This window comes from Symphalangus syndactylus, chromosome 15 (assembly GCF_028878055.3).
Source record: "Symphalangus syndactylus isolate Jambi chromosome 15, NHGRI_mSymSyn1-v2.1_pri, whole genome shotgun sequence".
Classification (NCBI taxonomy): Eukaryota; Metazoa; Chordata; class Mammalia; order Primates; family Hylobatidae; genus Symphalangus; species Symphalangus syndactylus.
In genome coordinates this window covers 42,227,575-42,237,896 of record NC_072437.2, presented here as the reverse complement: position 1 = coordinate 42,237,896, position 10,322 = coordinate 42,227,575, and the positions used below count along the sequence as shown (strand labels likewise).

The window sequence follows — 10,322 nt, the reverse complement described above, 5'->3', positions numbered from 1 at the left end:
AATTCAAAATGAAATAACATAAATAAGTACAAACACAATACATTAAAATGCTAAAGGGGTATTATTAACAACTGTTAGCAAATTTAAAAACCTAGGTTAAAAGATGAACTATCTAAAAAAATATGAAATATCTAAAAAAGTAGAATAGAGACTTGATCAGAACAATGAACATAAAGAAATATAAGTAGTAATAAAAGACTTCCTTCATAAAAAAAGAAGAATAAAAAATAAAAATAAAAAAAACCTCAAATCCAGAAGGTTTATAGATAAGTTTTACCAAATTTTCAAGAAATCTATAAGACTTATCTAAATTGCACCAGAAACTAGAGAGACCATGAAAGCCTGCCCATTTCATTTTATAAGGCTATAAATATGATCTCAAAACCAGGCAAGAGCACTTGAAGAAAATCACAAGCCTATTTAATTTGTTATTACAGATATGAATATCAAAAATAAAATATTAGCTATCTGTATCAATAGTGTATCAAAATAATGGATAGAAACCTAAGGTCTCCAAAATGATGCTCATGGGTTTGGTGGCCAGAGAGGTTGTGGTGGATGTGCTGCTGTATTTTTATCAAGGTTATGAAACCCCTGGTGTACAGTGCTTGTGGAAGAGGACACTCACAGACACTGAACTACTAAGAACTACCTGAACTGCCTGACACCTTGGATTATTCTGCTTTTGAAGACATAATGAAAAATGGATTTGAAAGATTGGCCCCTCGACAGCCAATTGAATCGCTCCATATGAAATGATCTGAGCTTCCAGTCCCTTCCTCCAGTCAGAAAAATGACATTACTGCATGGCAAGAATGCGTAAACAATTCTATGGCCCAGCTAGAGCATTAAGCAATTTGAATCGAGAATCTAGACCTAATGTCACAGTGTGGATGTAATGCCTGCAAGGTATATAATGAAAATCTAGTTCATATGATTGAACACACACAGAAAGAAGCGCTTCAGAAGTTAAAAAAACTTATTCAAGATTTAAACTAGCAGCAAAAGGACATGCAACTCACAGCTGGAACTAAATCAAGAGAAATCGAATCAAATTGGATATCCCTGATCAGTAAGAATTACAAGACTGAACAGACTATTGGACCATTGTTCAACTAGAAAATGAAAACCATCAAATTAAGTAGCAATATGGAGAGGCAAACAAAGAAAACATCCAGCAAGATTTCTGAAAAGACAGCTTTGTGGGTGGAAGAAAAGTTTGGCTTTCACCAAAGCCATCTGAACTTTCTCCAAACTATGAAGGACAACAGCATCTTCCAGAAACCATTGATGTTTAAATGTTTAGAATGTGTGGACTGTTGTAGTAATTCTATTCTATCTTAGCAAAATAAAAATATCTAGGTTGGTGGTATTTTTATAACCATTAACAAAAAATTCTAGTCATTCAAAATAAGTATAACTTTAGCATAATATTATGTCACTGAATTAACTTTGAGCTGTGTAGACCATATTTTGTATCCAAGAATCTTTATTTAAACCTTTCAACATGTACAGGAATTTGGAAACTTTTAGTTTATGTCTTTGTCTAATAAAGAGATACTTCTAAACAGACACACAAAATTCTACATATATTACTTTTGTAAGGCTCTTGGCAAATAAGAATAAAAAGGAATTCATTAATTCAGTAAAAGTTATAAAACAGCAGCTTGGCAGCAATTAGTAGAAAAACACTTCTATTTTAGGATAGGAAGGTGGAGGGAATGTCATATTAAAAGAAAAAGAAATAGGATTAAGGGGAAGAGAAAATTACCTATTTATTTACAAACACTGTGATTATCTACATAGAGCAACCAGCAGAGTCATCACACATTTTGAGAATTTACTAGAGTTCGACAAGACAGTTGAAACAAGAAGAGACAGACGTGCAAACCAATAGTTATAACAAAACAATGATGTGACAACAGAGGCTTGTATGATGCAGAGGTAGCACAGAGATGGGAACTTTACCTGGAAGTGCAAGGAAAGACTTCTTGGAAGCAGTTCACAAGTTAAATTTCAAAAGATCATGGCACTGTAGGCAGATGTGGCTGCCTTCCCAAAGACTAAGAGATATAAAACAGTAGTTCAGAAAGTTTGGAACTGGGAGAGTGGGAAACGGTGGGCCAGCATGTGAAACTGGAGATGTGGGATAAAGTCTCGTCCTGCAGACATTTGTGTGCTATGCTAAGTTGCTTGGATTTTAAAGTGAGTGGAAAGATACTGGAGGGTGTTCGTTGGTGCTAAGATATGGTTCAATTTAGGGTATTGGAAAGATTACTTTGTTAGCGGTATGGAAAATGAGCTGAAAAGGGTTGAGACCAGAGACAAGAAGACATGTAAATTAGGCCATGTGAGCGGTGGCTCACACCTGTAATCCCAGCACTTTGGGAGGCCAAAGTGAGTGGATCAGTTAAGGTTAGGAGTTCAAGACCAGCCTGGCCAATATGGTGAAACCTTGTCTCTGCTAAAAATACAGAAATTAGCAGGGCATGGTGACAGGCACCTATAATCCCAGCTACTCTGGAGGCTGAGGCAGGGAGAATTGCTTGAACCCAGGAGGCAGAGGTTATAGTGAGCCGAGATTGTGCCATGGCACTCCAGCCTGGGCAACAGAGCAAGACTCCGTCTCAAAAAAAAGAGAAGACATGTAAGTTATTGCAATGGTTCAAATAAAAAATGATGATATTGTCTGAACTAAGGCTGTATCTGTGGGAATGGAGGAATCTGGAGATGTTTAGAACATAGAAGCAATTGGATTTTAATGAAGAGAGTAAAAAGGAAGGAAGACTCTAATATGGCTCCCAAGTCTGCATTTGGAAACACAGTGACAGTGATGCAATCAGTCTGCCAGGAAAAATAGTCTTCACCAATTACTATCTGGGCCAATGCATTATTCTTAATTTGCTTTACATTTGAAGTCATACTAAAAATAATCTACCTCAGGGAGGCTATTCATGTGTCAGGGCAGAGAATATGTGGGATATTTCTGTACCTTCCTCTCAACTTTGCTGTGAACCCAAAATTGCAATAAAGAAATAAAGTATTTAAAAACTAAACAGACAACCTACAGAATGAAATGGTGTATTTATAAACTATGAATCTGACAGGGAGCTGATATCCAGAATTTAGAAGGAACTCAAACAACTCAACAATAACAACAACAACAACAAAACCAAACAGACCCATTAAGAGTGGAAAAGGACATGAATAGATATGTTTCTAAAGAAGACATAGAAATGCCCACAAGCATATGAAAAAAGTGTTCAACATCACTGATCATCAGAGAAATACAAATTTAAACCACAATGAGATGTCATCTTACACCAGTCAGAATGGCTATTATTAAAAAGACAAATAATAACAGATGTTGGTGAGGATGGGGAGAAAAGGGAACACATGCATTATTGTTGGGAATGTAAACTAGTACAAACTCTGTGGAAAACAGTATGGAGATTTCTCAAACTAAAAATAGAATGGCCATTCAATCCAGCAATCTCACCACTGGGTGTCTACCCAAAGGAAAAGAAATCATTATATCAAAAAGACACTTGCACTCAGTTGTTTATCACAGCACTATTTACAGTAGGAAATATATGGAATCAACCTGTGTCCATCAACAGAGGACTGGATAAAGAAAATGTGATATAGATGATAGATGATAGATAGATAGATAGATAGATAGATAGATAGATAGATAGATAGATAATGGAATACTATTGAGCCATGAAAAATGGAATCATGTCTTTTGCAGCAACATGGATGGAACTGGAGGCCATTATCTTAAGTGAAACAACTCAGAAACAGAAAGTCCAAAAATGCATGTTCTCATAACTGCGAGCTAAATAATTCATACACATGGACATAGAGTGTGGAATAATAGTCACTGAAGACTCAGACAGGTGGGAAGATGAGAGTTGGATGAGGGATGAAAAATTACTTAATGGGTACGATGTACATTATTTGGGTGGTGGTTGCGTTAAAGCCCAGACTTCACCACTATACAATATATCCATGTAACAAAATTGCCCTTGTACCCTTTACATTTATACAAATAATAATAAATAATTAAAAATTTAAAAATGAAAATAATTTTAAAAATAATCTACCCAAAGAAGAATCAATAGATAGTGAAAATGATTTTATTACAACTTTTTAATAAAAATTTAAATGTAGCACATTCTAATATTTACTTCTCAGCTTTCTGGTTTTGAAGGAGTATATACCCAGAATAGGCAACATATTTCAAATTCAACTAAACTACACAACAACTGTCATGGGTAAACCTGGAACACGGGCATAATGTAAGTATTGAATCTAGATTTCAGATACATCTCTGATAGTTTTCATTGCTTTAGCAGCTTGCACTTTTTTGGCTCAACGCTCCCTTCATATGATTATCCATTTTGCCACATAGAGCTCTCATTTCATTCATTTTAATTGCCATATGGTAAAATACATTGTATGATATAATTCATTCATAATAGTTTATTTGGGTTGTTTTCCATTTTTCTCTATACAATCAATTCACCTATAAACATTCTTGTACATGTGTGCTTACATACACTGTGCAAGAGTTTCATCTAGACTATATAGCAAGAAGAGGAATCATGAGGTCAGATGGCATGCAAATCTTCAACATCACTAGATATTGTCAAGCTCCTCTTCAAAGAGGTTGGGCCAATTGCACTCCCACCAGCACACTATGAGAGTTCCACTTTCCTCATTTTCTTGAAACATTAGATCTTATCAGACTAAATGCCAAGTTGATATTTAAGAAATGCTACCCTGCTGAAGTTTATGAGTTTTTAAAATTTACTTGACTGCAAATGAGCTGACCATCATTCCACATGACTTCCTACCATTAGGATATTCTTCCTATGAATTGTTTCTTTGCATCCTTTGCCAATTTTTCTGTTAGTTTGTCTTTTACTTCTTGATTTGTAGTTCTTTGTATATTTTAGATACAAATCTTTGTCAGTCGTATATGTTTCATATATCTTCTCCCAGTCTGTGGCGTGACTATAAATGGTGTTTTTTGATGTCTATACAAAAAAATTTCGTGTAACATATTCAAATTTATCATCCTTGGCCGGGCGCGGTGGCTCATGCTTGTAATCCCAGCACTTTGGGAGGCCGAGGTGGGTAGATCACGAGGTCAGGAGATCGAGACCACGGTGAAACCCCGTCTCTACTAAAAATACAAAAAAAAAAATAAATTAGCCGGGCGTAGTGGTGGGCGCCTGTAGTCCCAGCTACTCGGAGAGGCTGAGGCAGGAGAATGGCGTGAACCCGGGAGGCGGAGCTTGCAGTGAGCCGAGATCGCGCGACTGCACTGCAGCCTGGGTGACAGAGCGAGACTCCGTCTCAAAAAAAAAAAAAAAAAAAAAAAAAAAAAAAAAAAAAAACAAATTTATCATCCTTTTCCTTTGTGCTTAGGGTTTTTGTGTCTTGTTGAAAAAAATATTCTCCCATTCCGGTTTCATAAATATGCTATTTTTAAATTTAAAAGTTTTTTGTCATTCAGGGATTTAATCCATCTAGAATTAATTTTTGTATGCAGAATGAGGCCTAGATCTAATTTTAATTTTTGTGTGGAAAATTATTTATCCTAGCAGAGCACATTTATTGAATAATCCAGTCCTTCACCACAAATTTCTAATGCTACCTCAGACATAAATTAAATTTTCATGTATGTATGTTGTAAAGGTCCCATCAAAGAAGAGGATTTGATCAGATGCTTTAAATAGTCTTTAATGAGGGGGACAATTTAGGGAGATAAGGGCAGGGTTAGGAAAACAAACAGTGGTATGGAGGCAACCGGTGACTGCAGGAAGTCTTTTCCACCCTTAGCATTGAAGGGAAAAGGAGGAATTAGTGTTACTGGATCCCACTGAGAGCAGTGTATTGGAGGAGGGCTGCCCAGCAGAAGCTGTAACTGCAGAGAAACAGAGCTGCTGCCTTAGAAGCAATCTCGAATCTCCTCCTACCCTCTGATTCTCTGCAGATGCCATCCATCAGTCAAATCCAAAGTGAAGCCAGAGGTCAGGAAGGTCGGGTTGGCAGTCTGTAGATTTCATCTTCCCATAGCGCAGGGCTAAGTAGAGGTAAGTAGAGGATAGAGAAAGTGTGTGGGAGTCACCAGCACAGTCCACTTTTTCTGCCACTCAGCATCTATTCTTGCCTTTTAGTGGATTGAAAAAAAAAAAAAAAGACAAAAAAATAAAGCCCTCATTCTCCACACAAGGGATTCACATAATCCCATCAATTACAGTATTATCAAGGGATGAGGTTAATTCAATTATACACCCACTTGGAATCTAACTTAAAACATTAGCCTCCACCTGTCCTCTTGACAAAAGGTAACAGGAAAGGGGAGTAAAAGAGAAACCATCAATTCCTGTAAGATATCCATGGCTGCTTTTGTCCCTCCTCTGATTATTCTTTTCAATTACCCTACTGTCCTTTTTGTCTCTGATTTCCAAGCAAAAACTGGCAATCACAACTTCCTCTTTCCACCACTCATTTCCTCTTTTATCACTTTGGCTACAAAGTGACCCAAAACTTCATTCTTTTGGGATCTGAGCCCTTAGTGGCCCTAATATGTTCCACACTTTTTTTATTTCCATAGGTTTTGGGGGAAAAGATGGTGTTTGTTTACATGAATACATTCTTCAGTGGTGATTTCCGAGATTTTGATGCACCCATCACCTGAGCCGAATACACTGTACCCAATTTGTAGTCTTTTATCCCTCACCTCCCTCCCACCCTTTCCCCCTGAGTCCCCAAATTCCACTGTATCATTCTTATGCCTTTGCATCCTAATAGTTTAGCTCCCGCTTATAAGTGAAACCATACAATGCTTGGTTTTCCATTCCTGAGTTACTTCTCTCAGAATAATGGCCTCCAATTTTATTCAGGTCACTGTGAATGCCATTATTTCATTCATTTTTATGGCTGAGTAGTATTCCATGGTGTGTGTGTGTATATATATATATATCACAATTTCTTTTTTTTCTTTTTTCTTTTCAAATTCTGAGACGGAGTTTTGCTCTTGTTGCCTGGGCTGGAGTACAATGGCATGATGTTGGCTCACTGCAACCTCCATCTCCCGGGTTCAAGTGATTCTCCTGCCTCAGCCTCCAGAGTAGCTGGGATTACAGGCAACCACCACACCTAGCTAATTTTTTTTATTTTTAGTAGAGACAGGGTTTCACCAGGTTGGCCAGGCTGGTCTTGAACTACTGACCTCAAGTGATCCACCCCCTCAGCCTCCCAAAGTGCTGGGATTACAGGCATGAGCCACTGCCCCCAGCCCTAATCACAATTTCTTTAACCACTCATTGATTAATGGACATTTGAGTTGGTTCCATATTTTTGCAATTGTGAATTGTGCTGCTATAAACATCTGTGTGCAAGTATCTTTTTTGTGTAATGACTTCTATTCCTCTGAGTAGATAGCCAGTAGTGGGATTGCTGGATCAAATGGTAGTTCTACTTTTAGCTCTTTAAAGAATCTCCACCATGCTTTTCACACTGGTTGGACTAGCTTACATTCTCACCAGCAGTGTAAAAGTGTTCCCCTTTCACCATATCCCTGCCAACATCTATTTTTTTTTTTATTTTTTGATTATAGCTATTCTTGCAAAAGTAAGGTGGTATTGCATTGTGGTTTTGGTTTGCATTTCCCTGATCATTAGTGATGTTGAGCATTTATTTCATGATTGTTGGCCATTTGTATATCTTCTTTTGAGACTTGTCTATTCATGCCCTTAACCTGCTTTTTGATGAGACTGTTTGTTTTTTTTCTTGCTAATGTGTTTGAGTCACTTGTAGATTCTGGATGTTAGTCCTTTGTTGAAAGTACAGATTTTGAAGACTTTCTTCCATTCTGTGAGTTGTCTGTTTACTCTGCTGATTGTTTCTTTTGCTGTGCAGAAGCTTTTTAGTTTAATTAAGTCCCATCTACTTATCTTTGTTTTTGTTACATTTGCTTTTGGGTTCTTAGTCATGAAGTCTTTGCCTAAGCCAATGTCTAGAAGAGTTTTTCTGATGTTATCTTCTAGGATTCTTATGGTTTCAGGTCTTAGACTTAAGTCCTTGATCCACCTTGAGTTGATTTTTGTATAAGGTGAGAGATGAGGATCGAGTTTCATTTTTATGCATGTGGCTTGCTAATTATCCCAACACCATTTGTTAACTAGGCTGTCCTTTCCCCACTTTATGTTTTTGTTTGCCTTCTTGAGGATCAGTTGGCTGTAATATTTGGGTTTATTTCTGGGTTCTCTGCTCTGTTCCATTGGTTTATGTGCCTATTTAAAAAAAAAGTATTCATATCATGAGAGTGACACTGTATAAAAAACAGAAAAAATAGCATACAATTAAAAACCAAGGTATTCAGGCAACAAATAGCATGATGAATAAAATAGTACCTCATATCTCAATACTAACATTGAATGTAAAGGGCCTAAATGCTCCACTTAAAAGATACGGAATGGCAGAATGGATAAGAATTCACCAACCAACTATCTGCTGTCTTCAAGAGACTCACCTGACACATAAGGACTCACATAAACTTAAGGTAAAGGGGTAGAAAAAGATATTCCATGCAAATGGACTCTAAAAGTGAGTAGGAGGAGCTAGACTTACATCAGATGAAACAAACTTTAAAGCAACAGCAGTTAAAAAAGACAAAGAGGGACATTATACAAAGAGGGTAAAAGGACTTGTCCAATACGAAAATATCACAATCCTAAATATATATGCACCTAACACTGGAGCTCCCAAATTTACAAAACAATTACTACTAGGCCTAAGAAATGAGATAGACAGCAACACAATAATAGTGGGGTCTTTAATACTCCACTGACAACACTAGGTGGTTATCAAGTAGAAAGTCAACAAAAAATTGGATTTAAACTATACCCTAGAACAAATGGACTTAACAGTTATTTACAGAACATTCTACCCAACAACTGCAGAATTTACATTCTATTAATCAGCACATGGAATATTCTCAAAGAGAGATCATATGATAGGCACAAAACAAGTCTTATTAAATTTAAGAAAATTGAAATTGTATCAAATATTTTCTCAGATCACAGTCGACTAAAATTGGTAATCAACTCCAAAAAGAACCCTCAAACCATGCAAATACATGGAAATTAAGTAACCTGCTCCTGAATGATTATTGGGTCAACAATGAAATCAAAACAGAAATTAAAAAATTATTTGAACTGAATGATAATAGTAATACAACCTATCAAAACCTCTGGGATACAGCAAAGGCAGTGCTAAGCATAAAGTTCATAGCCTTAAATGCCTACATCCAAAAATCTGAAAGAGCACAAATAGACAATCTAAGGTCACACCTCAAGGAACTAGAGAAACAAGAACAAACAAAACCCAAACCCAGCAGAAGAAAAGAAATAAAGATCAGAGCAGAACTAAATAAAATTGAAACAAAAATATCCAAAAGATAAATGAAACAAAAAGCTGGTTCTTTAAAAATATAAATAAAATTGATAGACCATTAGCAAGACTAGCCAAGAAAAGAAGAGAGAGGGTCCAAATAAGCTCAATTAGAAATTATATGGGAGATATTACTACTAATACCGCAGAAATACAAAAGATAATTCAAGGCTACCATGAATGCCTTTATGTGCATAAATGAGAAAACCTAGAGGAGATGGATAAATTCTTGGAAACAAGCAACCCTCCTAGATTAAGCCAGGAAGAAATAGAAACTCTGAACAGATGAATAACAAGCAGTGAGATTGAAATGGTAATTTGTATGGTAATTTTACAAATTACCAACAACAACAAAAAGTCCAGGACCAAATGGATTCACAGCTGAATTCTGTCAGATATTCAAAATGAGAAGAATTGGTACCAGTCCTATTGACACTATTCCACAAGTTAGAAAATAGTGTCCTCCTTAAATCATACTATGAAGCCAGTATCACTCACTCTATGAAGCCAGTATCACCAAAACCCATAAAGGACAAAACGAAAATGAAAACTACAGACCAATATCCCTGATGAATATAGATGCAAAAATTCATAACAAAATACTAGCTAAATGAATTCAATAGCCTGTCAAAAAGATAATCCACCATGATCAATTTGGTTTCATACCAGGGATGCAGGGATGGTTTAAGATCTGCATATCCATAAATGTGATACACCACATAAACAGAATTTAAAACAAAAATCACATGATCATATCAATAGACACAGAAAATCATTTGACAAAATGCAGCACCCCTTTATGATTAAAACCCTTAGCAAAATTGGCAGAGAAGGGACATACCTTAAGATAACGA

The 10,322-nt window shown here is 36.4% G+C and overlaps 1 pseudogene; it reads left to right on the top strand.

Moving 5' to 3' along the window:
- The first annotated feature begins 518 nt into the window (after positions 1-518).
- On the top strand, positions 519-1,190 carry LOC129463841 (pre-mRNA-splicing factor SPF27-like; annotated as a pseudogene).
- The last annotated feature ends 9,132 nt before the right edge of the window (positions 1,191-10,322 follow it).